The following is a 26731-nucleotide window of genomic DNA, read 5'->3' on the forward strand; positions in this document are numbered from 1 at the left end:
GTAATTGGTCTGTTCAGTTGGTCTATTTCTTCTTGATTCAGTTTTGGCAGGCTGTAAGACTCTAGAAGGTTGTCCATTTCTTCCAGATTTGTCAAATTTGTCAGCATATAATTGTTCATAGTATTTCTGCAGTATCTGCTATGATTTCTTCTTTTGCATTTCTAATTTTGTTTATTTGGGTTCTTTCTCTCCTCTTCTTAGTGAGTCTAGCCTGAGGTTTGTCAATTTTCTTTCCCTTTTCAAAGAACCAGCTCTTGCTTTTACTGATTTTTTTCCATTGTTTTTTGAATCTCTATTTAATTGATTTCCTCTTTGTTCTTTATGATTTCCTTCCTTCTGCTGACCTTAGGGGTTTTTTGTTGTTGTTGTTGTTGTTGTTTTGTTGTTCTTTTTCTAATTTATTTAGATGGTGGGTTAAGTTGTCAATTTGAGATCTTCTTTTTTGAGGAAGGCCTGTATTGCTATGAATATCCCTCTGAGCACTGCTTTTGCAGCATCCCATAGGTTTTGAGAGGTTGTGTCTTCATTATCATTGTCTCAAGATATTTTTTAATTTCTTTCTTGATTTCCTCATTGACCCATTGGTTTTCTAGTGGCATGTTGTTTTGTCTCAATGTAATAGGTTTTTTTTTTCTCATTTCTTTTCCTGTGGTTGATTTCTTGTTTCAAGCCATTGTGGTCAGAGAAAATACTTGAAATAATTTCTATGCTCTTAATTTTGTTGAGGTTAGCTTTGTGCCCAAATACGTCATCAATTCTTGAGAATGTTCCATGCACATTTGAGAAGAATGCATATTCGATTTTTTTTTTTTTGATGTAGTGTCCTGAAAATGTCAATTAAGTCTAAATTTTCTACTGTTTCCTTCAGGATCTGTGTTGCTTTATTGGTTTTCTGCCTAGAGGATCTGTCCATTGATGTGAGAGGAAGTTCCTTAGTTTAAATTCAGCCTTTTTCTTTGAAGAACACACAAGTCTCTTTTAGTATTAATCTAATTCAAGGATTATCCTCCCACATATTTACCAATAAATCCTCTGGAAATTTATCCCAGCTTCTAAATTAACTAAAGCTACATCAATATTAACAAAATGCCTTAAGTGAGTTGGTCAGTGGGATTGATAATTTGGTGTTTTCTAACCCAATGAACCAGTTTACAATTAACAAGTCAATGATTAAGTAAAAATAGGAAGTCTGTGCCTACATTTAAAAAAGAAGAGTATGGTTGAACATGATTATGCCCAAATAATGCAGGTATAATTTTGAGGGTAATCAGCATTGTTCAAGTAGAAATCTTTTCCTTTCTTCAAATAAAATACCTGAAATTATATTGGTATATCTTTTAAAATGTTCCACAAACATAGAAGATATGGGAGCAATGATTCCTATAAAGCTCTTTTTTGCTATGTTTTTTTTTTTTTTCTTTTTAGGGCTGTACCTGTGGCATATCAAAGTTCCCAGGCTAGGGGTTAAATTGGATCTGCAGCTGCTGGCCTACACCACAGCCACAGCAATGCCAGACCTGAGCCACATTTATGACCTCCACTGCAGCTTGGGGCAATGCTGGATCCTCAACCTGCTGAGCAAGGCCAAGGACTGAACTGCATCCTCATGAATATTAGTCAGGTACTTAACCTGCTGAGCCACAATGGGAACTCCTTATGCTTTTAAATATAATGTACATGATGAGTCAAGAGATGTTAAGACTACATAGACAGTGGTCAGAGAAACAATGTAACATAAGGCCTTTTGAAAACTGCAATTTGAAACACAACATAAAAAAACTATTTCAGCTACTTTTATAATACTTCTTATTGATAACAGCAAATCAAATTTTTTCAAATAAAACCTTGAATTTGAGATCAAACCAAATGGCTTGAGAAGTAATATATGCTTTAACATTCTATCAGTTTTAAGTCAAAGCAAAAGGCATATATCAAAAATAAAAAAAAAACATATATTTAGGAACTAAATGAACATTTTCAAATTTTGCACTGAGTTAGAACATAGATACAATATATTCAAAGGAGTTTAGAATTTTCATTTAAATTCACACACCAGTTTGAGACCAGTCATACTTCTCTGCATATCTTTTCTTTCTTCCCTGCGAATGAGTTGCTAAGAAGAATGCCACATCCATTCTGACTAGCCAGCAGATAAGCAATGTAGAAACCAACTTAAAATTTCTACCACTAGAAATGTCAAAACAGATGTTACTTTCTTATAGGATAACTGCACTGGGCCTGAGATGTCAAACATAATTAAAAATTTTATTTTCAAATGTGTTTCACCATTTATACATATTGAAAGTATGTCTTACCTTTTGAACTTGTAGAGTGCTGTGCTCTGCAAAATGGGAAAGGTTTTATTTTAGTTTAGACTCAATTTGGGAGTGAAATAATTTCAGCAATTGGTACCCAGAGGTTTCCTTCAGAATTTGGCATGAAAAGACTGGCATTTCATTAAAATGTGCTGACAACTGAAAGAGCAATTCCAGCAGGACTGATTTCTCTCACCCTTCTATAACTATCAAGTTTTTTCCCAGTGAGTTATCCAAATTAGACAATAAATTACAGTGTCTTTCTTTTTATGATGATATCATTCATTTCATTTTTTGAAAGGGGTGAGGGTTAAAGTTGCATATTACTTAGTCATATTTATTTATCATTTACCTACTAAGTTTCTCCCCAAATCTTTCCCTTGGTGACATGAGTAATAAAATGCCTGGGGGAAAAACATCTCTTTGCCTTTTTATGACGTGTTCAAAATACTGAGAGCACAGAACTCACTATATATTTCAAATAATATCACTAAAGATTTGTGTCCATAAACAGAAAGGGGGAAATTCTAAAGAGCATAGGTATTCCCAAGAAGGTTCTCTGCCTCCACATCCCAAAATGTAATCTGAGGAGCTATAACCTACCCACAATCACAGCCAAGCACCTTATATTCAGTCTTGGAGTATAATTGGTTATTCACAGGTATTGTCTGCTTTTCTAGAGAATAAGTTTCCTGAGGGAAAGAAATATGTTAGATTCATGAGTTTATCAGCTACAGAGACTTGACGGTAACTTGCACATAGATAGCCCTCACTAAATTTTTAAAAATCAATTTCTTTGAAGGGTCAAAAAGCCAAACATAGACCATTTGCCCTCCAAACACCAGGACAGCCCAGTGGAGTGGAGCAGAGCAGTGACCCAGGCAATCAGTTGCTTGATATTGAATCTCATACTCACTACTTACTAGTGGTGTGACTCTGGGTAAGTTATATCTCATCACTGTGCCTCTGTTTCTTTATATGTAATATGGTTATTGTGAAGATTAAATGAGATAGTATGTTTAAAATAATTAGAACAGTGCCTGACATGTGGTTAAGCATTCAACAAATACCAGCTCCATCATCTTCCTTTAATGCGTCAGTGATGTGAAAGCCTATTTAGAAATATTCATCACTGTAGTGTTAGTGATTAGAAGTTAGTTACTCCTGTGCCTCCTAAGTATATGACTAAATGCTTGTTAACCTCAATAGATTTCCAGGTAGTGGAATATCAGTCAGTGATTACCGTGAGCTAAGGAATTTGGAGTGACCCAATGCAGCAACTTTCATCATTTGGGATTACAGAGCTTTGTTAGTGTTTGGAAGGGTCTGGGGAAGATTTCCTCTAGTTACTTCTCAAAAACTGATCCCAGAAATGTTCACTTGATCACAGCTCCTAAAAACTCTGCACCTTTCCTAGATAAGCATGCTAGTGCTCCCCTTAGACTTTTATTCCTGGAGGATGTAGGCTATTTCTTAGTAGTAAACTGGGTTCCAACTTGCTTTTTCCCTGATTTTAAAGAAAATATCTCTAGGAGTCCACTATTAAATGTTTGCTGCTGGATTCTAATGCTCCTTAGTCTATTTAGGAAGTTTCTTTCCATTCTCAGGTTACCAAGAGATTTTATTAATAATAGATACTAAATCTCATCAAGTGCCTTTGCAGGAAGCTATCAAATTAATCATACTTTCACCAATTATTAGAGTGAACTTCAGTAGTAGTCCTAATATTGAGCCAGATTTGCATTCATGGAATGAAACCATCTTGGTAATGGTGTGTGTATTTCAATATACTACTGCATTCTGTGTGGTAATATCTTAAGATTTATTTTTTCACATCAACATTTCCCAAGTGAGACTGGAATTTGGCATACTTTTCTTTTTTTGCAATATCAAAGTCCAATTTAAGTATCAATATCATAATATGGTTTTTAAAAACAGGTCAGAAGGTTTCCTCAATCCCTAATGTTTTAAAAGATTTAAATATTATCAGAGTTATCCTTTCTTTGAAGATTTAAAATAAATCACCCATAAAGTCATCCCAGTCTTGAATTTCTGAGGTATAGTTTTAGACAAAAGTTTCTAATCATCTGCATTTATTAATGTACTTATCACTTCTGTCTTTTTTTCAACCAATCGATATTTTTACTTTTCCATAGCTTTATATATTTCATAAATATTTTCAAACATTATTATACTACTGAAAAAAATATTTTATAAATCTTATTTCTTCTTTATCTACATCTACTTTCCTACTTTTTCTACACTGTGGTGCTTTAAAAAAAACTCTTATATTGATTAATCTAGGTAATTGTTTATCATATTCCATTTTTTAGACCGTATCTGTGCCTATTTTATTAATCTTAATTTTTTATCTTCCTTATATTTATAAAAAATGCTTTTTTACTTTATATTTTCTCCTACTTAGTTTTTATTTCTGCGTTTATCTTTAACTCTTTTCTGCTGCTTTCTTAGACTTTGCTATTTTTTAACTTCACAAATTGGGTTCATTATTTTTATTCATTTTTTTATGCAGTGAAGGTATCCAAAGTTATAAATATTTCCTCTGAATGCAGCTTTGCTAAAATCTCATATATTTGTGAAATAGTGCTCTAATTCTCGTTAATTTTTATGTATTTGTAATTTATTTCATTTGTCTATTTCATCTAAGAGTTATTTTGGAAAAGTTTTAAAAAGTATTTACTCTTCTCAATGTTTGAAATGTTTACTTTTCTAAATGTTTATTCAATTTCTAAAATATCTGAAAATAATTTTTATTGTTTATTACTTTTTTGTCATGGACTTCTAATTTTTATTGCATTGTGATCAGAAGATTATAGTTGCATTCTTTCCAATCTAAAGCATTTATTAAGGTTTTATTTGTGGACTAATGTGTGATCATTTTTGTAAATGTTTCACAACATTTAAACTATTTGGGTTTTTTTTTTTTGAAGGGCATTAAGAATGATACATTTTATTAATGAATATATATTTAATAATTGTTCAAATTCATTTTGTCTCTTTTTTAATCTTCCTGCTATGTCAGGCCCAAGTTATGGTGTAATATATAGCTCTCTACAAATGAGAATACCATTGCTATTGTTAAAACAAAAGCTATATAAGGAGTTCCCGTCATGGCGCAGTGGTTAATGAGTCCGACTAGGAACCATGAGGTTGCAGGTTTGGTCCCTGCCCTTGCTCAGTGGGTTAACGATCCAGCGTTGCCGTGAGCTGTGGTGTAGGTTGCAGACGTGGCTCGGATCCTGCGTTGCTGTGGCTCTGGCGTAGGCCGGTGGCTACAGCTCCGATTCGACCCCTAGCCTGGGAACCTCCATATGCTGTGGGAGCGGCCCAAAGAAATAGCAAAAAAAAGACAAAAAAAAAAAAAGCTATATAATATAAAGACAAAAAATTAATGACACACTAACAATAGAAAAAAATTTTTAAAAGAAAAAAACTCCATATTTGCTAATTCCTCATCAACTATAAGAGGAGATCAAAATGTATCATTTTATTCCTCAGGCTGTTAATATGAGAATATTGGAATTAATGGGAGATAATTACTAGTAGAACTAAAAATATGCTGCAGTATACAATTTCAAGTTACTGAGATATGATGGAGGAGTTGGGATGGGGTACAAAGGAAACAGATATTATATATCAACAGAGAAGAAACAGGACACAACAAGAAAGCCAAAAACAGGACCATACATAAATAAACATGAATACAAGAGAATTAACTCCAAACATCCATACAGTAATGAAAGTGAGATAACTACCTTTTAAAAGAAATTGACTCCTAAATTGGAAGGAGGTAAAAGTCCCAACTGTTTACTATACACAAGATGGTATCTAAAACACTGTAATTCATAGCATGAATATAAAAGGGTAGGCAAAGGAAAATCAGAAATATACAAATAAAAAGAGACAACCAGAGTAACAACAAAGTTGGGCAAAAGTGAACACAATATACAGAACATTAAACAAAAACAAAGAGAGTGCTCTTTTATTGATGAATGACTCTTTTTGTTCAGGTAAGTTTCTTAGAGAGAACACACAGATGATAATATTGTAGGATTCCTTGTATATTTAAAGTTTCTTTTTAGGTTACCTTTCACACATGAATGAAAACATGGCTATGTGAACTACTGGGATCATGTTAGCACACCCTTATTGACTCTTTAGGCATTGCTAGATTGGTTTCTTCTGATTGTATACTTAATGTTTACAGCACAATTTTGTTGTTGATTTATATTATATACCTGGCATATATTACTTCTTTAATTCCTGCAACAACTCTATGATATGTGAGGTTCACCACAACACATTAAAAGTGATCAGTCCTGGCCTTACTGATAAAGGAAGCAGACTCTACAGTACTTTGGATAAACTACCCCAAAACTGTTTCAGTTATAGAGAATGATCTTAGATAATCCAAAAAATTGCTACACTCTGTTGCTTATATTAAGATCTTCTTGGTATTTCAGAGTCCATAATATCAAGCTTACATCAATATATCAAGATAAGACAAGACATATCATCCCAAAAGCAAGTTCTTATCTACCAATTAATTCTTCCACAAGATTTTCTCGCTTTTTAAAAAATACTTTCATATATTCAAACATACAGATAACAGATCCCAAATAATCACAACCCAGAATTAATAGCATGTTAACAATATTTTGCTGTCTTTGCTTTAGATCTCTTTTTAACTATTGGTAAGAAATTAATCATTCCAGACTTTGAGCCTGTCTTTGAGTCATTCTACTTCCTTTCTTCTCAGAGACAACCACCATCCAATTCACCTAGGTTTCTATACTTTATTGCATACATTAAAACCATATAAAGTTTTCATTGTGTCAGATTTTTATCAATATACATATATAGTCATGCTATATTTTGTATATAAAACATTCTATTCTTAAAAACTATCATTTTTGAAATATTTTAACACACTTAGAAATCAAGGTCATTAATTCTCTATTTGTTATAGTTTGGACCTATATGTGTTAGGTCTCATTCATATCTATTAGATCAAGCTTGTTGATTGAATTGTTCAGATCTTCTGTATCCTTGAATTTTTTTTTTGTCTGCTTGATTTATTGGTTACCAAAAAGGACATGTGCAAATCTCCTGCCAGAACTGAGTTAGTCAAATTCTTTATAATTCTGTCAATTTTTGCCTTAAATATATTTTTTTAACAAAAATCTTCCCTTGTGATGAGAAATTTTAAGACCTACTGTCTTGGCAACTTTCAAATATACAATATAGTGTTGTTAACTATAGTCAACATGGTGTTTATATTACATGCCCAGGACTTATTTTATAGCAAGTCTGTGCCTTTTTAATCACTTTACCCTTTAACTATTTAATATTAAAATATTTAAATATGCTTCAAATATTTTGAAACCATGACACATAAAGTTTAATATCATTATTTCTTGGTGAAATAGTCCTTTTACCTTCTATGAGATATCCTTTTTCATCCCAATTAATGTTTCACATATTAAAATAATTTTTATTAATCAACAAGCATTTATTTGGCTTGCATCTCCTGGAACATTTTTTTCCCAAAAATATTTTACATTTCTGCATTACTATATAGTGCTTTCTGTCTAGTAAAAATGGAATAGATCTACATAGTATCTGAGAAGTCAGAGTCGCTCTTTTACATATGTGAATTTAATTTATTGTTATCATGTTTTCTGGTGTGTTTTAAGCTCTCTCCACTATCTCCTTTTGTGTTCTATTTTCATAACAATTTTTTCTGCTTCATTTACCTCATTCTTTTTCTGCCTTTGTACTAAATTAATTGTTTTCACCATTATTTTCCCCTTTATATCCCTCTGTTAATTTAGAAATATTTAGAAATGGATTTCCTTTTTTTTTTTTTTTTTTTTTTTTTGTCTGTTTTAGGGCCACACCCACGTCATATGGAAGTTCCAAGGCTAGGAGTCACAGTCGGAGTTGCAGCTGCCGGCCTATGCCACAGCCACAGCAACACCAGATCCAAGCCATGTCTGTGACTTACACCACAGCTCACAGCAATGCCAGATCCTTTAATCCAGTGAGCAAGACCAGTGATCAAACCAGAGTCCTCATGAATACTGATCAGGTTCCTTATCACTGAGCCACAATGGGAATTTCTGAGAAATGGATTTCTTTTTATTTGTCCCTCTCGGAGCTAGGACATTTTTTTTCAGTCTGAAAAATCTATGTTCTTATATATTTTCTAAAATTCTAGACCATCAAACTTGTTTCCAAACATTTTTTTCTCCCCAACTCTCTTTTTGTAACTTGAACATGAGTCTTTCACTCCATATTTCCATGGTTTCTCATTTCTTCTTCCTATAGTCCAACATTTAATTTCTCTGTATTGTATTCTAAATATATTCCTCTCATTAACAATATATATTCTTTTCTTTGTCATAAATACTATAATTTTAATTTCAAAAATCACATGTTTTTAATTTCTGGAATTTATACTTTAGTATTTTTAAATTTCCCTTTTTTTCTATAATGTTCTGATTTTTCTAATAGTTTATATTGCTTCTTTTATTCTCTTTAACATATGGATAATAGTCCTTTGGTCATTTCATACAGATTTTTCTTGGCATGTGAATCAAGCCATTTTGTACATTACTATAACTCTCTGTTCATTTACTCTTATTACATATTATTATTTACTGTGCCATCATTCCCTGTGAACTGTTTCCTGGAAAGTTTACTTGTACCGCATTGAGAAAAAGTCTTCATGGGATGATTTTTCACATGCTTTTACTAGAACCTTGTGTATTTCACCAGTTTTAGATTCATGTGTGCTTATTTTTGGACTGATAATTGCTAAAAATGCATGAGACATTCAAATTTGAACTCTACACTCAAGTTTTTTGGTAATTCAGATTTGGAACTGTGACTTCTCATGGGTGATTCTTTTCCCACCACACCATACAAGCACTTCCCAGTCTATAAGAAGTTTTCCTAGCCTCTATTTCAAGGGCTAGACACACTTGATGATCCTGAGTTCTAGCTTCCTGCCAAGCACAGGCCTAGGTTTCACTCTGATTTGAATCCAGGTCTTGGAATCTTAGCCACTGCAACACAGGTCTAGTTCTAATAACTTTCAGCTTCAGCTTCCCTCACTTGTAACTATAGCTTTCCAATCCTTCTTTATTTCTAGCTCCTAAGACCTTTCCTTGTTGTTTTTAAGAAATAATATGCATTTTTAAACTCTGTTGTTAAATTTATCAACATGTGTTTTTGAAAGGGGTGGCATTTCTTATGTTGGTGTAGCACACCATGTTGACCAGAGGTCTAATATATTATTCTCTGTCCTCGAAATTCAGTAACTTCCCTAAACTTATCTTGATGTAGTTATCCTCTATCAGTTTTTCCTAAAACATAATTAACTGTATTGATTTGCTTAACTTAATAAATGCTCTACTATGAATTTGAATGTTGATTCTGTCCCATTAGTACCATTCTCCCCGTAAGCATTTTATTTGCCATATGCTATATGTTTTTAAATTTTTTTCACGTATATCATCTTCTTTCAGATGATAATCATCTCTTTATTTATGACACTCTTTCTGGACTGTTCTCAGTAACCTTGAGTTGGTTTTTCTACTATGTCAGTTTTGCTTCTCATGCAGGAATAGATAATTATCCTATAAATATATTTAAACATTCAATATTTTAGGAGATCACTTCTCTCCAAATTGATCTAAAGATTCAATGAAAATCCAATCAAAATCTTAGTGGGCTTTTTTTATGGAATTGAAAGGCTGATTCTAAAATTTATATATTCATAATAGTTAGGATATAGAAAATCCAAGAAAATTTTTAAGAAGAACAAAATTGGGGGAGTTACACTATCATATATAAGATTTACTATAAAGCTACAGTAAATAAGACAGTTTGGTATTGATGCAAAGGAAAATAAATAGGTCAATAGAAAAGAATAAAGTCCATAAAAAATACACAAGCGCTCAATAGCTTTTGACCAATACCATTCAATGGGAAAGTGTGTGTGTGCAATGGTGATGGTGTTGGGAGGGGGGGTCATTTTCAATAAAATTATTCTGAAACATCTACATATTTGAGAGAATCTTGATACTTACCTAATGTTACATATGAAATTGATTTGTGATGAATGATAGCTTTAATGACTTTTTAGAGACTAAAATCTAAAACATTTAAAAGACTATTTTCAAGAAATTAGGATGCATTATATTTCATCGGGCAGAATGCAAAAAGTACTAACCATAAAAGAAAAAAAGTTAAATTAGACTTTGTGAAATGAAAATCATCCAAAAAAAAATACCATTAAGAACAATTCAAAGACTGGGAGAAAAATCATCTCTAAATACTTATCTGACAAAGAATTTATGCTGTACAGTAGAAAAAAAATTAATGTATTGGAAAAATTTAAAAAAGAACATGAAAAATCTAAAAACTAGCATACGTCATTAAGATAAAAAAGACACCCAAGTTTGAAGTGAGCAAAAAAAGTGAACAGACACTACAAAAGACATATAAATGGCCAAAAAAAAAAAAAAAACAAACATACAAAAAAAAAAAAAGACCAAGAACATGTGCTTAAAATCATTACTCACACTCCTTGTAGTTAGAGGTCTATGAGGCACATCTCAAGGCTGCCACTTTTGCCATGTCCACCAAACTTTCTTCCTGAGGAGAAATCCAAAAGAGGATGGTCAGTACTCCAGTAATCATTCTAAATTCCTCCCACCTTCAGCTATCACCTTAGTTGGCCTAAATGGTGGTGTGACCCATACCTTCAAAAGACATCATTAAACGAATGAAAAGACAAGCCACAGGGTGGCAGATGACATTCTCAACACACGAAGATGACAAAAGGCTTGTACTTAGAATATACAAAGAAATTCTGCAAACTAATAAGGACAGACAACCTAATAATAAAAATGGATAACAAACTTTAATCAAATACCTTTAAAAATTAGGATACTCCAAAGGCCAATAAATACATGAAAAAGTAATCAACTTCTTTAGTCATTAGAATTCAAATTAAATGTACTTTGAGATACTAATACCCACATACCAGAATGACTAAAATGAAAACAATGGACATTTCCAAGAATGAGGATGGGGAGCAACTAGAACTCTGCTTCACTGCTGATGGTGTGACAATCCCTCAGCCCTGGTCCCCAAAGGAAAGAATTCAGTCAGAGAGACATACAGCAGTTTTAAGCAGCAGGAGTTTTACTAAGCAAAGCAAACTAAAGTATGCTACCTAAGGGAAGAGAGCAGGCTGTCTGGGTGGAAGCCAGAAGCAGCCCTGCAATGAGGGTAGAGCTGGTTTTTCAGAGTAGTGGAAAGTCCCTCTCTGTGTCCTGCATCATTTGATTAACAAGACCATTGACAGCTTTAGGTCATATAACTTTTCTCCTTATGCACAGGCACTTACCCATAAGCACCCAAGCAAAACCCACGGGGGTAGGGGAGAACCACAGTGCTAATTTATTATAAATACAGCATAATGAACTTGGGTCATTTTGGATCACCTCTTAGGTCTGGTGCACCTGGGCCAACTGGTTCTGGCAGTTTGGAAAGCCCAGCTGTGTTTTTGACTTATTTGAGCCTGATAAGGCTGGGAACTTAGAGGTACTTAATCACAAAAAGGAGGATCTCTGGACATGTTCTGGTCAGTGGCCCAAGAGGAAAAGAGGAAGAGAAAGATGAATCTATCCAGGATGGGGCTGGACCCACTCATATCTAACTAGCTACTTAATAATGGGAGTATAAGTTGGTACAGCCACTTTAGAAAACTCTTTGACAGTATCTACTAATACTGACCTAGCAATTCTACTTCTATGTACATATTCAACAGAAATGGATACACATTTTCCTTAAAACACATCATAGCAGAACTATCTGTAATAGCCAAAAACTGAAAACAACCCAAATGTCCATTATAGTAGAAAGGTTAAATAGTGGTATTTTTATATGTGCTATTTCAGTTATGTATTATTGTATAGTAAACTACCCTAAAACTTGGTGGCTTAAAATCTCAATTTATTATTTCTGAAAACTGTAAAGGTTGGCCAGGAATTTCTTCTATTGGTCTTGTCTAAATTCACCCATGTGGCTACAGTCAACTGATGTCTCGCCTGAATCTGCAGGTGAAAGACGGCCTCTGGAATGTGGTGCTGGTTGTCAGTGGGATACTTCTATTCTTTTCTCATCATGCAGAGCCTTTCATCTTTAGTAGGCTACTTTAGGCTCCTTCACAGCATGGTAATAAAAGGATCTAAGAAGGCAAGACAGAAAACTGCAAGCACTCTTAGAGTTAAGCTCTAGAACTTGCATAATATAATTTCTACCACAATCCATGCCAAAGCATTTATTAAGTCCAGCTCATATTCAAGACAATGAAGGAAAGCCATCTCCTTTAACAGGAGAAGCAGCAACAGTATATTGCAGAGGGGCATGTACACAGAGAGGTATGATTTATTGGGATCCATCCTTACAGCAGTCTACCACAACTAACACATGGCAATAGCAATGAGTGAATTACTGCTACAAGCAGCAGCAGGAATGAACCTCACAAATATAATGTTGAGTGAAAGAAGTCACAAAAGAATATACAAAACATGTTCCATTTATATAAATACAAAAATCTGCAAAACTAAAACATGGTGTTAGAAGTCAAGAGAGAATCTAAGGAATACATCTATAGTGCTATTAATGTTTTATTCCTTGACCCATGCAGTGATTACATGAAATTCTTTTTTTTTTTTTTTTTTTTTGCCTTTTTCTAGGGCCGCCCCCGTGGCGTATGGAGGTTCCCAGGCTAGAGGTCGAATCGGAGCTACAGCCTACACCAGAGCCACAGCAACGCGGGACCTGAGCTGTGTCTGCAACCTACACCACAGCTCACGGACCCCTAACCCACTGAACAAGGCCAGGGACCGAACCCGCAATCTCACGGTTCCTAGTGGGATTCGTTAACCACTGCGCCATGACGGGAACTCCCAAGAAATTCTTATTTTGTGATCATTTATTATTTTGTTCTTTTGATTTATATAATTTTCTATAACTTTGTTGTACTTTAATAAAAAATTTTGGACCAGAATTAAATAACAAAAAGTGATTTTCAAAATAATGCACATGAATATTCCTTAATTCAATTGGTATTTACCTAGGTGGTTATTTGATGCCTTTCCTAGAATATGTGCTGATAGATTATTTATTCCACTGCTGGAGGAGTGGGAAAGATCCTAAGGCTATGGCAGCCAGTGTTGGGGAACTTTATTCTCTTTCTCTCTTATTTTGTTTAAGCCCTTGCATCAAGGATCAGTTCACTGGTTACATTTTTTTTTTTTTTTTTTGATGTGATTATTTTCCTTTGCTCAGACTCCTCTGCTCACTGTTCGTGGTCCTGCTAAGGCAGTTATTCCTAAGAGATTATTTTGATCTTTAAAATGGTGACAATAATATCTGTCCTACCTACCTAGTAGGACTGTTTAAAAGTTTAAAATTAAGTAAATATTTGTAAAATCTATACTTCAATTTAATGAAAAGAAAGGACGTAGCATAAAAAGCAAGCCCTGTGTTGAGTGGACTGATAGCCAGGCCAGCATTCATGAACCCGTGTTTAAGCCCAAAGATGAGAGATGCTCAAGTAGATGCTGAAATAATGGTTCATGCAGGATCTAAATAGGTTTCAGGGCATACAAATTACATATGTTTGGGACCTTCTTGATAGGCATGGCACACAGATGTGTGTTTGGGGGTATCTTCTCCTCTTTAAAAGAACAACTTCAGTTCAGTGAAACTTTGATACAGTGATAATCAACAGAAAGCAATAGGTGACAATCCAAGAAGCAGAGGAAGGCAACACACCTTGATGAACCCTCTTGGTGATGTCTCCAAAAGAAACACGGACCAAAAGAAAAAGGAATGTGTGGTGAACGAGAAAATCTACTCAGGAACACTCATGAGACACTGGCTTGTCTTGCAGAAACAGCTGAGGATATTTTAAGTGTATATCTGGAGTGGTGGTGAATTCTGTTCTCCCTTACCAGGAAATGAGGGAGCAAGAAACTCCTGCTATATCTGACATCATCACTAAGGTAGCAACAATGTTATAATGCACTCTGTTCTAGTTTTCCTCACCTTCTTATCATGGTTATCTATTTGTAAAAAATCTAAATAAATTCAGTTGTTTATACACCTCTGCACTTCACAGCTTAACCAATTAAGACATTATTGCATTTTCATAAACAATGAAGTTGATAACCTTGTGCAGGTGATGCATGTTTTATCTGCCTGATATGTCCTTCTTAATATTTCTAAAACCTCTCTCTCTTTCACACTCTCTCTCTCTCCTCCTCTCTCTCACATAAACGCACACACATGAATAAAGCATTAAAAGGCTTAAAGATTGATTTTGCATTTCCTGGATTAGAGCAGTATTTATTAAGTACTGTATTTTGACAGCATCTCTTTCTAACACTGCGTAAAAGTCACAAGGTTAAATGAGGTTTACTCCTTATTTATTTTAAAATTGATTTATGCTTTTCTTTCAGGAAGAGATTTTATTTAACATGCTTATTATCATTTTAAGAAATTTTTTCCTAATGTTTGATTACAAGATTTCCTGTTTGTAGATAATTTTACAAGATTTTGATCAAAAAGGTTATAGTACCCATATATACAGCAATCAAAAATGTTCTCAAGGGTACATACACAATGGAATACTACTCAGCCGTAAAACAGAATGACATAATGCCATTTATAGCAACATGGATGGAACTAGAGACTCATACTGAGTGAAGTAAGTCAGAAAGAGAAAGACAAATACCGTATGATATCACTTATAACTGGAATCTAATATACAGCACAAATGAACATTTCCACAGAAAAGAAAATCATGGACTTGGAGAATAGACTTGTGGCTGCAGTGGGAGAGGGAGGGAGTGGGAGGGATCAGGAGCTTGGGGTTATAGGATACAACTTGGAATGGATTTACAATGAGATCCTGCTGAGTAGCATTGAGAACTATGTCTAGATATGTATACTGCAAAAGAACAAAGGGTGGAAAAAAATGTATACATGTAAGTGTAACTTGGCCCCCATGCTGTACAGTAGAAAAATAAATAAATAAATTTTAAAAATATAAATACAAAATAAAATAAAAATGTTCTCAAGGAAAAATAAAGATGACCTGAAATCTTAGCATTATCTTTGATCTCATTTTCTCTTTTGCCCACTTCTGATCACTTAAGAAGCATTCAAGGTCTCCTTGATCTCTCATTTCTGTGTATACAATGAAGCCTTGCCGATTTCCCAGACAAACCACACTGCTCCACATGCTGTGCCTTGCACTTACACTGCATCCTCTGTGATGGACATCTCCCCTTTGCCCAGTGTATACTAGGTCATATTTCCAAGCTCAGCTCATGCATAGTGTTTTTATGGAGGATTCCTAAATAACCATCTTAACTACAAGGTAAAATTAATCACTCCTTCATCTATGCTTCTTTCTAAGGCCTGATCAGCCTTCTTCCCATGGACAGACAAAAACCACATGAATTCCATAAAAAAAGTCCTTGTAACCAAACTGGAACATGTTCATCTTCAGAAGTAAACCAATAATTTGACACTCCCTCAAACTTAAATCACATAATATTTATTTAAAAAGAATAAGAAGAAACTGATTTTCCATTAATAAAAATTGGATATACCTTTCTTTGTGTTTAAAATAATGATTTGTGTCACATGCACATATAATTTTAACTGATTTGGAATTGTTTTTTTACTTAGCCTTCTCATCACCTATAATTGAATAGTATTAAGCATCAGGTTCATTAAGGATAATGGCTACATGTGGACACAATAAAAAGATTTGTCTAAAATATCTTTCTAAAGTACTTTGCTCTGGCTTTCATTCCATTTCATCAACATACTTGTCAAAGTTCTATGTTTCAACAGTTGCATGACCAATTAATAACACCAAAATGTAAAAAATTAATTTCTTGTCAATAGGATGAATAGACGATCTTAATTTTTAATATTAAAAATTCCATTATTTTCAGGATTCTTAATGACCAAATATTTAGATATTTAAAATAACACATAATTCATATTTCAAATATTGTTAGTTATTTAGACTTTTATCCAAGAAATTTTCAGGATTAAATCTGAATGGTATCAATATGTAATTAACAAGTTACTCTAAGACAGCTAGATCTTAAACATTATCTTTGAGAAATCAGTGTTTTTCTAACTGAATTTAATCTGAGATGCTGATAATCAACCAAACTAAAATTCTAACTATAACCAGAAAGCTCCTTCTCTTCCAAAATTTCATATTCCCTTGATGACCTTTGCTTGTTCCACCTCCAACAAAAAGTCTGCACTTAACCTGACAACAAGGTGATTAAGCCCAGGTGGGACACTGGAACAGAAGAGGGGGAGGATTCAGTAAACTTCTGTATCTTCCTAGTCCTTGCCTCCTACTGCTCAGTGTTTAGCCAGGCAGCTTATTTCTTAGCCTGGTACTTTTCAAACTTTGCCACTATTGCTCTGTTTTACTCAATTTAGACAAAGACAAGTGTAATCTTTATTAATATTATATATTCAGTATCCAGAATGCTTCAAAATAGAGATATCTCTCTCTAACTATTTATAAATCTGCCATTTTGATAGTTACACTGTTAGAGGCCATTAGTGGCAAGGTCAGCCACACATTTGACACACAAAGAACCTTCAAATTTAAGAATTAATGCAACAGAAAATTACCTAAAGTTAAAAAAATACAAGTCACAGAATTCTAAAATGTGCCTTAAAACTTTTCCATTTCAATCTACAGAATATTTTGAGGGTATCTGGTAGAGTGTTGTTATAGACTTTCAAAAGAAAAGGAGGGAGTGGTTGGAATATCCAGTTTTGAAAAAGCAGATTCAATAGCTGCAAAGTACTTTGTTTTCTTGTCATATGGCATCTTTTAAAATATCAAAGTAACATTGGAGTAGGACACAAAATGTTTATGCTTATCAACAGAGTTTATTTTTTAATTGGTGGCTTTAAAATTCAGTGACTTCAGTACTCTGGGTTAGCCTCAATCATCTTCACAGATCAGGAGACTGAGGATCAGCTACCAGTCTGTTCCTCCTGAGTAACAAATAAAGGCACATCCAGAACTAACAGCTGAGCATCTGGGAACCAAAAATTACTAAGAAATTTTTGAGGAATGAATCTCTTCTTCATCTTTCAAAAATTCTTTGGAGCAATTAAAGCAGAAATTACTTTATAGATGAGTGCCTTGTAGCCACAGAGCATGTAGGTTGTTGATATATTCATTAAAGTGGTAGCAAAACCAAGATTAGAACCCAGATTTCATGAATCTTTGACCAATACTTTCTGCTATAACATAACTTTCCAATATAAGAGTAACAAACATGTACTGCTTCAAAATTTACACTAGAAGATGACAATGATTCTTTGAGGTAAAAAATGAATTATTATTGCCCACTTTACAGATAACACAATGTAATCTCCATGGATGAATGGAAAAACAAAATGTGGTGTATACATACAATGGACTATTATTCAGCCTTGAAAAGAAGGAAATCCTGTCACATACTATAATGTGGATGAACCTTGAGGAAAATATCCTAAATGGAATAAAGCAGTCAAAAGAAGCCAGATACTACAAGGTTCCATTTATATGAGGTATCTAAAATAGTCAAGTTTATAGAAACAGGAAGTTGAATGGTGATTACCAGGGGCTGTGAGGAGAAGGAAATAGAATGATGATGTTTAATGTATTTAAAATTCCAGATTGAAAAAAATTCTGGAGATCTGTTTCACAACAAGGTGACACACGTAACACTATTGAACAGTACACTTGAAAATAAAGTTATAAATTTTACATGTTTTTTACCACAAAATAAATGTAATCTCAATGATTTATAAAACTGGTTAGTAACTGACAGAATCAAGAGTTAGGCTGTGATTCAAAAATCTCACGTTCTTTACCCAAATTCCCATGTAACAGATATTTCCCAAATATCTCTATATGACTATATCATTTCCATGACTGCTAGCCCATTGCAATCATATGTCAGTATTCCTTTGTGAGACAAAAATCAGGAATAAGTATAGACTCCTTTAGGACAATGCCTCAGAAAGCAGCTACCATCTTGCCACATTTAGACCCAATATCCTAAGGGAAAACATTAAAACTATCTTTTTTTTTTTTTTTTTTTTTTTTTTTTTTGGCTTTTCAGGGCTGCACTCACAGCATATGGAGATTCCCAGGCTAGGGGTCGAATTGGAGCTGCAGCTGCCAGCCTACACCACAGCAACACAGGATCCAAGCCACGTCTGCAACCTACACCATAGCTCATGGCAACACCAGATCCTTAACCCACAGAGTGAGGCCAGGGACCAAACCCACAACCTCAAACCGACAACCTCATGGCTCCTAGTCGGATTCGTTTCCACTATGCCATGACAGGAACTTCATAAAACTATCTTTTTTTTTTTTTTTTTTTCGGCTCTTTGCCTTTTCTAGGGATGCTTCCCGTGGCATATGGAGGTTACCAGGCTAGGGGTCGAAGTGGAGCTGTAGCGGTCGGCCTACACAAGAGCCACAGCAACACGGGGGCTGAGCCGCGACTGCGACCTACACCACAGCTCATGGCAATGCCAGATCCTTAACCCACTGAGCAAGGCCAGGGATCAAAGCCGCAACCTCATGGTTACTAGTTGGATTCGTTAACCACTGCGCCATGAAGGGAACTCCAAAACTATCTTTTTTTTAAACATTGAAAACAAGTGATAAATATGGTACGATCACAAAGATAGGCCGCTGGTCCACTGACTAAACTGTTTTATTACCTTTTATAATGATTACTTATTATCATGGAGACAAAGCCACTGAGAAGTAATGCTTGGTAGGTACACAGTCATGTCCAGGAAGTGTGACCAAGGACATGCCTCACTCATGTGGTAAGAAAAAATTAATTCTAACAAGCACTTCACTCAAACCAGTATCTTAATCTGTTGGCATATTTACAAGGAAAGTTGGAAACCAAATAAAGGATAATTGCCCATTTTCAACAGGATGTGGTAACTTTCACCCATGATTCTTTATTTTCAGGCAGTGGTAAGGCTTTCCAAATGAGCTAAACAAAGAATGATTCTGATGGAGAAATGATGTTAAGGCCTAAGTCTGTGTACCTCCTAGATGCTGCACTAATTGCTGTAATATAAACCCATGGTACAATGTGTTCTCCACTCATATCACCCACTTTTCTACAGGCCTGTATGTGATGCTTGCAACTAAAGGTCAAACAGTGCCCTGAATAACTCAGAGGATTGTACAATATTAGCCCAAATTTGATTAGAGCTTGTATCTGGTAAAGTTAAAACCTAAACTATTAGAATCATTGCAATGGATACCGACTGTTTTCTCCATTAGATGGTGAAAGAACTCCACTGTCTAATCTCTCTAGAGTGCTTAGCAACCTCCTTTTATTACTACAATTTGTCTTGGGGATCCGTAGGTTTTCTAAATAAGGGTTTGGGGATCCACGGGTTTTCTAAATATCATCTAAATACATGATATACTCTTATGAGGACACAAACTATTGCTATATTATGTTTTTCACATTCTCTTAAAGAATCTCTGTTTATGACATCTAACCTTTCCTGGAGATTTTGCTTCAATCCATGAAACCGGGCTAAAGGGAAATCTGCGTGGCAGGCCTAACTACTTTCAAATTAGCCTTCTGTTCTAATAGACCTTTGAACCAGGCTAATGAGCTGAAATCCTTTTAAAAAATTATTATCTTTCTTTAAGAAACTAATAAGTATCAACTTATAAATCTAATAACAAAATCCTTAGATATTGAACTCTGTAAGACCTATAAATACTTTTGATATAAGAGAATTTGATTGAGATACTCATCAAGAAATATATCTATAACCCACAGCATCTAAGGAGAAACAAGCTGTAACTCAAATTTATCCCCCAAATTTGTATATTAAAAGTTCCATTTTGCAGTCATGGGAAGAAGGGCACTGGCATACTCATACCACTCATGTCTATAACATTTTATTGTATTATTAGGAAATAGAATAACTTTTTTCTAGTAGGATTAAGTATACTTCAGATAAGACTACTTTTTGCAAGGGACCTAAATGACTTCAACCAGCCTTGATGGAGTCTATTTTAGGAGGCAGAGGAAAGGATCTTCAGGGTCTACTTCCCAAGCCATGCTTCTTTACACACCTCACAAGGTTATCCAAAGGGTTAAGTGAATGAACAGTATTTTATCAACTTTACCTACTCTCCATTTTCAAATCATTTTTGGATTTGAAGGTTCACTGAGGGTCCAACATGGATCACTTTGAGTTCTGCATTTCATTAGCACAGTTCCAGTGACCTCAGTGGTTCTCCTCTGTTAAAAGTATCACTGAATAAGCCAAGGACATGGAGTAATTCATCACGACTGAACAATACGAGTGATACTCACTATCCATATTTTCTTTCTAATTTAGAACTTAATCATTTGAAAACAATTTTATAACTTGGATAGAAAAATGGTCCCTCTTCAAAGAAAATGTATTCCATCAAAAACCAACTCCAGGCAATAGCACAATTCCTCAATGTTTAGATCCCATTTCTAGGACCACCTCCCAATTCTGCTGCCTCTCCATACCATGTGCACACCTGATTGCAAGGCTCCTTCAGTGTTCTTTGACTTACTGGGGCTATAGTACCAATAGCGTGAACAACATTAAATAATAATGTTCCCTGATCCTCGGAGACTTCAGTGAAAATAAGTCTCATGGGCACTTTCCATCTTTGGTCTAGTAAACATACATAAGACTACTACTCTTGGGATATAGAACTTACACTGAAGATGAGGCAAATCATTCCAGTCATGTTATAATAGCTTTAAATAAGGAAAACAACAAGGTTGCTAAAGTTTTTTTAAGACTTAACAAAAGGAAACATTTGAGTATTTGATAATTATCTGAACAAAAATTCAATTCCACTATGGACCAGAAATATAGATCAAAATAATTAAGTATGTGATGCTTTTGTTTAAATGCTTAGCTTATTAGATATTTAAAAATGCAGGGTGAATAAAGTCTACAAAACAAAAATAAATATTTTCTTTGCAAAATTTTCGAAGAACCTAGAATTTTATTCGAAGACATTTTATTTCAAGTATATCATTATAAAAGCAATTGACTCTTTAGAATTAAAAAATGTAGAAATATTAAAAAGAACAAAATAATGTTAAAATAACTTAATAGTAATAATAGCATCAGTGACACTATACTAATATGACATTATTTATCACATGAATGCATACTGACATATTTATATAACTGACACATTTCAGTATTGTTATATTTTACCCAATATTACTCATTTTCAATAGTTTTATGTAGTCTTCACAATTTTAATAGCTCAATGCTTGCTTTTTTTCCTTCAATTTTTTCTTTTTGAATATGTTGCCCATTTTGTAATATGGCTTTGAAATATAGATCATGTTCATTTTATGTTTTGTAATGACTTGAAAGTTTTAATCTCATTCAGATTAATATAACAAATGTGAGAGATATTATTTATTCTATAAATATTAATTCATAACCATATAATCAAGCACAAATTTTTTAATTCCATTCATTTAATTTTTTTTAATCAGGGCCTTTTTCCCTTTTTGAAACTCTATCCCCTACTCCACATTTATTACTTTGTACAGAGGTTTAGTATTTCTATATTAAATTTTTTATCTTTTATGTTCTTTTGTTTTCATAGATAAGTGCATTAGAAATAATACACTTATTATGATCATTTTAGTATAAACACTAACTCATCATACACACACACATCTTTTATTATCATATTATCCCTAAAGGTGGACAATTCTTTTGTAATCATGAGACCATTTTCAAGCAACCTCCCTCAAAAGTTTTCTTTCTCCTTCTCCACATACCCATCTATCTCATCTAAATTTAATTTTTCTTCTGTAGTTCTAGATAAATTTCCTTTGGTAATATCTAGAAAAAAAAGATATTTATGTAGTAAGTATTCTGAACCTAGGTAAGTCAGAGGATATGTTTCAGTAGATTTTGCCTATGAATGATGGCACTGCTGAAGAGCTTTATTAGAGCATACTCTTTCTCCTTAAAAGTTTTAAAGTTATTATACCTTTATCACTTTACTGATTGATGCAAAGAAGAAATGCAACCTTTTCTTGACATTGGCTCCTATGATGCTCATTTTGGTTTTTCTCCATAAAAGCTTAAGTGATGATTGTACATTTTTGGTTTAGTGACATTTAGGGAATATACATTGCTGGTGGGAATGTTTACATAATTGTCTTCTTAAAGGCACTTATTAGACAATTTCATACTTATCCCAGCTTCCCAGAAGAAATTAAATGATGAGCAAAGTTACTTACAAAAGATGGCAGAGATTATAATAGGAACTAAGAACTACCTTTACACCATAGTAAATCTGCAAAGCTCTGGCTCTTGTGTTCCTGAATGTATTTTCACAAATAGTTCTCATGGTTTGATAGTTTCTTTTATTCTCAAATTTTGCTCCATTTCTTCCCTGTTTCTGTAAGACTGAGGAAATATGCTCAGGAGTGGAAGTCTAGAGGTTTATTTTTCTTGATGCATAATAAAGACAGACATAGAAAATAACAGCAAGGCTGAGCCACTGGTTTATATATACCTGGGAGAAATGACCCAGCTGTTAAAAGGACTCATTGATTAAACCATCCATAAACAAATAGACCAGTGATTCAAGGTTGCTCTGTGTCCCAGATGCATTGTCAAAGGCAAAAATGCTGTCTTTGATGTGAACTTAGTTTCTGCTGATTTTTCTCATCTACTGAAGAAAAAACAAGGACAGAGAGACTGCTTAAAAGGTTGGTATAGTCATTAAACTCATGTAAAATAACCTTGAAAACCCATACATTATCTGTTTTCCTCAAAAGAAAGTCTGAGCAAAGAGAAATTTCTGAATAAGAGAAGACTAAGACTTTTCAGTTGCATAAAATCCCATGGTAGTGCCTAGTTCTGCCATGAAACAGAGAAGAGGAAAAACCAAACTCAGAGATCTCATGAAGTAATTGAGACATTTCTCTACACATCAGATGACAAATCTTAGATTCTTCCTCTGTCAGCTCTGCTGTCTCCTACTAACCATTTATATCATCAACTCCATCTCAGTGCTTGCTTCCAGAGAACATAACCTGCAGTAGGCAGCTCAAATGACAACTGGAAGATTCTCTTTCAAGCTAGCTTGCTCCCATGGCTGGTAATTTAGGGTGGCTGGAGATGTGGACTGAATTTTCTCTTGATGCTTGTCTCTCTTTGGACTGTTTCAGCTTTTCCCATCATTATGATTTATTTTTTAAGGTACAACTTGAAAATCTGTATTCTTTTTTTATGAAATACAAAGCTGAGTTGATATTTCACATCAGTGTATCAATCATATTATCTAAAACCTCTCTATATTTTTTGCTCTCTTGTCTAAAACAGGGAATTTCTACTTTTCAGCTGATAACAAAGTGAGCCCTTTTACACACTATTATAAAATATGGTAAAACACTGTGTTTGCTTTAATTTTCTCCAGTTACATAATTTATTTAAAATTTTTAACTGTGTTATTAGACAATAGTTTTAATGAGTTAATGACAGAGAAAGAATCTTTTTATTTCATTTAATATTTAATATCATTGTAAATTTTCCAAACAGATATATGGGTTATTCTAATTGTTACAAATCTTTGAAATTCCATAGCATGTATAACTGAAATAAAATGAATATTCAGCAACAGAGCTGCACAGAGGTTGACAGTATGAGGATACTGTTCTTAACACTACCAGAGGGATTACAAGGACAAGAATGATGTCATTCTTTTTCACATATGAATATCTCCCCGGTATGGTGATTACCATTTTATTATGGTTAAAAACAATGGATACTTCATCTGTACTGTAATCAATATTATATTTGGGAATCTGAGATCTTAGCTTGTGCATAAATGCTGCCACTATTCACAAAGGGACTTAATGGGCACAATATTTTTAGGAATCTTTCGGGGAAGATTCGCAGAATTGAAATATCAATTGAGGTTTACTTCTTTAGCTGATGACATATTTTCCAAGTTATCTCATCAAATTATGATATTTAATATGAGATAGACTTCAAGCATAGCTTACATTCCTTTTTAACATATCCTGGGGAAAAGCACCATGCTGCTGACTCATGGGGACTTTTGTAACTATGATTTTTAGATGTTTTTCTGAGGTACTTGGATATAGATCCTCATTACTCATTTTACATTTGTATGATGTGGTCTTTGTTCTTTGAGTGTACTAGTGAATGTCCTTATATTTGTTCCTTGCTCATCAAGGTCTTTTGAATTCTGTTCCCAGTCTCCAGGGAGCTGGTGTTTCTGCCCACCAACACCCCTATACTCCACCCCACCTCATCATCAAGATGTCCTTTCATGTAAAACTTAATGAAGGTGCTGGCTGTGAGAGTCAGCCTAACAATACCTTTGAAGTACCTTCTGGGTACACAGCATAGTACTCAAGTTAGAGGAAAATAGAAAGGAAACAAAGGACACAGCTCAGCTCTTTAAAAGACTGTATTTGAGATGAAGAGAATGACAGACAGAAACAGAAGCATATTTTCCCAAGGCAACTGCTTCCATTATGTCCAAGTAAGATTCCAAGTGAAAACTGAGCATATGTTAATGCTAAGAAATTATTGGTATCATGTGTGATCTGTCAGGGGAGGTCATAATTCATTTTTATGATGAGGGTGTTAAAGCTAGAGCAGGATTTACCCCTTTTTAAGAACTGTTATCAGGCTCCCTTTCATTTTGTCTCTGAACAATCAGTTGCAATTCCTTTTTGTCTAAAGCCCACACAATGGTACATCTATAAAATTATTCTTTAGGAATCCTCATAAGCTATAGAAAACATATTAAATATATATGATACATATATATGTATACATAGGATGACGATTGTGAAAATGTTCATATAATATCTTATACATCAATAAACTACATAATATTGAAATATTCTATAACACCTGACTGTAATTTAGGCATTCAGAATGTTAAAAGATCTTCAACAATTCTCGTCCTGCTGAGTATCCCTAAGATGCCTACTATAGCTCAAAAGTCAATGACTGCTGCTGCAGGAATATTAGGACATTTTCTACTATAGGTTTAAACCCTAACCTAGTTAACTCCCAGGATATCTAGTTTGGAATTTGGAACAGTTCTCATCTCTAAGACAGGAGACAGCCAGATCTCACTGATCTCACTGGACTCATATATAGCACATCAGTCTATGAATGAAGGGTCTGTGGCCAGGTAGGTTTGGAAATGCTAGATACAATATTTCCTCAAAAAAAAAAAAAAAAAAAAAAAAAAAACCTTCAGCATTCAAGGCTCTGATAAGCATCTCTTGTTTTGTTTTGTTTTTTTAATCTGTTTGGCACTGTTTAACTCAGTATTTTCCAAATCTATTTGGATAAAGAACTCATTTAATTTAATATCTCTGATACCCCATAAAAATAAGAGTTCAGAAGAATATTTGTAGAAAAATATTGGTCTATCAAACCACCACTTAATAAGTACTTAGAAGCATCTTCTTCATGAAATTAGTGGGTTTTTTTAATCTATGCCATGGAGGTAATTAAGATGAGTTAAGCATCACCTGTGCCCTGAGGACACCTTCAAAGAAGTGGAAGAAATGAGCGATTAAAAGCCAACTGCATTCCCGAGCAGAGAGTATTCAGTGCCATATTAGTGGTCCAAAAGAGCATGCAATTGGATTATAAAAAGGAAATAAACCAGTGATATGACAGACGTCTTCAAAGATAATATAAAATTAGAGGTCTGCCCTTAAAAACAGGTAAGATTTTGCTATGTGTGGATGGGAGGGTTACATTACATGGAGACAGTACCAAGGGGAAAAGCCAAGAGCTTTTGGGATGTGTTGGGAAACAGACATGTTCAAGAATGGCATGAAGTATAAAACTAAACTGAATTAAGGCCCAATTGTTCTAGTACTTATCTTTCATGTTTAATGAGCACCTACTATGTAGTAGTAACTATTACAAAGAGTGCTACAACTGAAAACAAAATTGACCATGTGAGCATAGTAAGTCAATAATTAAATCAAGATTTCCAACATATTTTAGTTATGATCTTATGACAGGGAGAAGACAAAAATCTTTAAGATCATGAATCATTTGTAGCAAACATGGGCAAAGAATGCTTCTTACAAGAATTCACTTGAAAAAAGGAATGCTGAACTGTCAACCATGTGGAGTCAAATATTGTTTTTTGCTTATTTGTTTTGTTTTGTTTTTTG

At 34.0% G+C, this 26731-nt stretch overlaps 1 long non-coding RNA gene across 2 annotated transcripts in view; it reads right to left on the bottom strand.

The window, feature by feature from the left end:
• The window catches only part of LOC102164930, a 365941-nt gene that overhangs the window by 240351 nt on the left and 98859 nt on the right, over positions 1 to 26731 (bottom strand). The window contains exons 3-4 of one of the 2 annotated variants that reach the window (XR_002340210.1): positions 10928 to 11000; positions 1542 to 2341 (exon numbers count right to left, since the gene is read on the bottom strand). This is a non-coding gene — a long non-coding RNA (uncharacterized LOC102164930). Of the gene's footprint in view, positions 1 to 1541; positions 2342 to 10927; positions 11001 to 26731 lie in introns of those variants that run through there. The other variant, XR_002340209.1, reaches the window with a different exon arrangement.

This window comes from Sus scrofa, chromosome 18, assembly GCF_000003025.6.
Source record: "Sus scrofa isolate TJ Tabasco breed Duroc chromosome 18, Sscrofa11.1, whole genome shotgun sequence".
Taxonomy (NCBI): Eukaryota; Metazoa; Chordata; class Mammalia; order Artiodactyla; family Suidae; genus Sus; species Sus scrofa.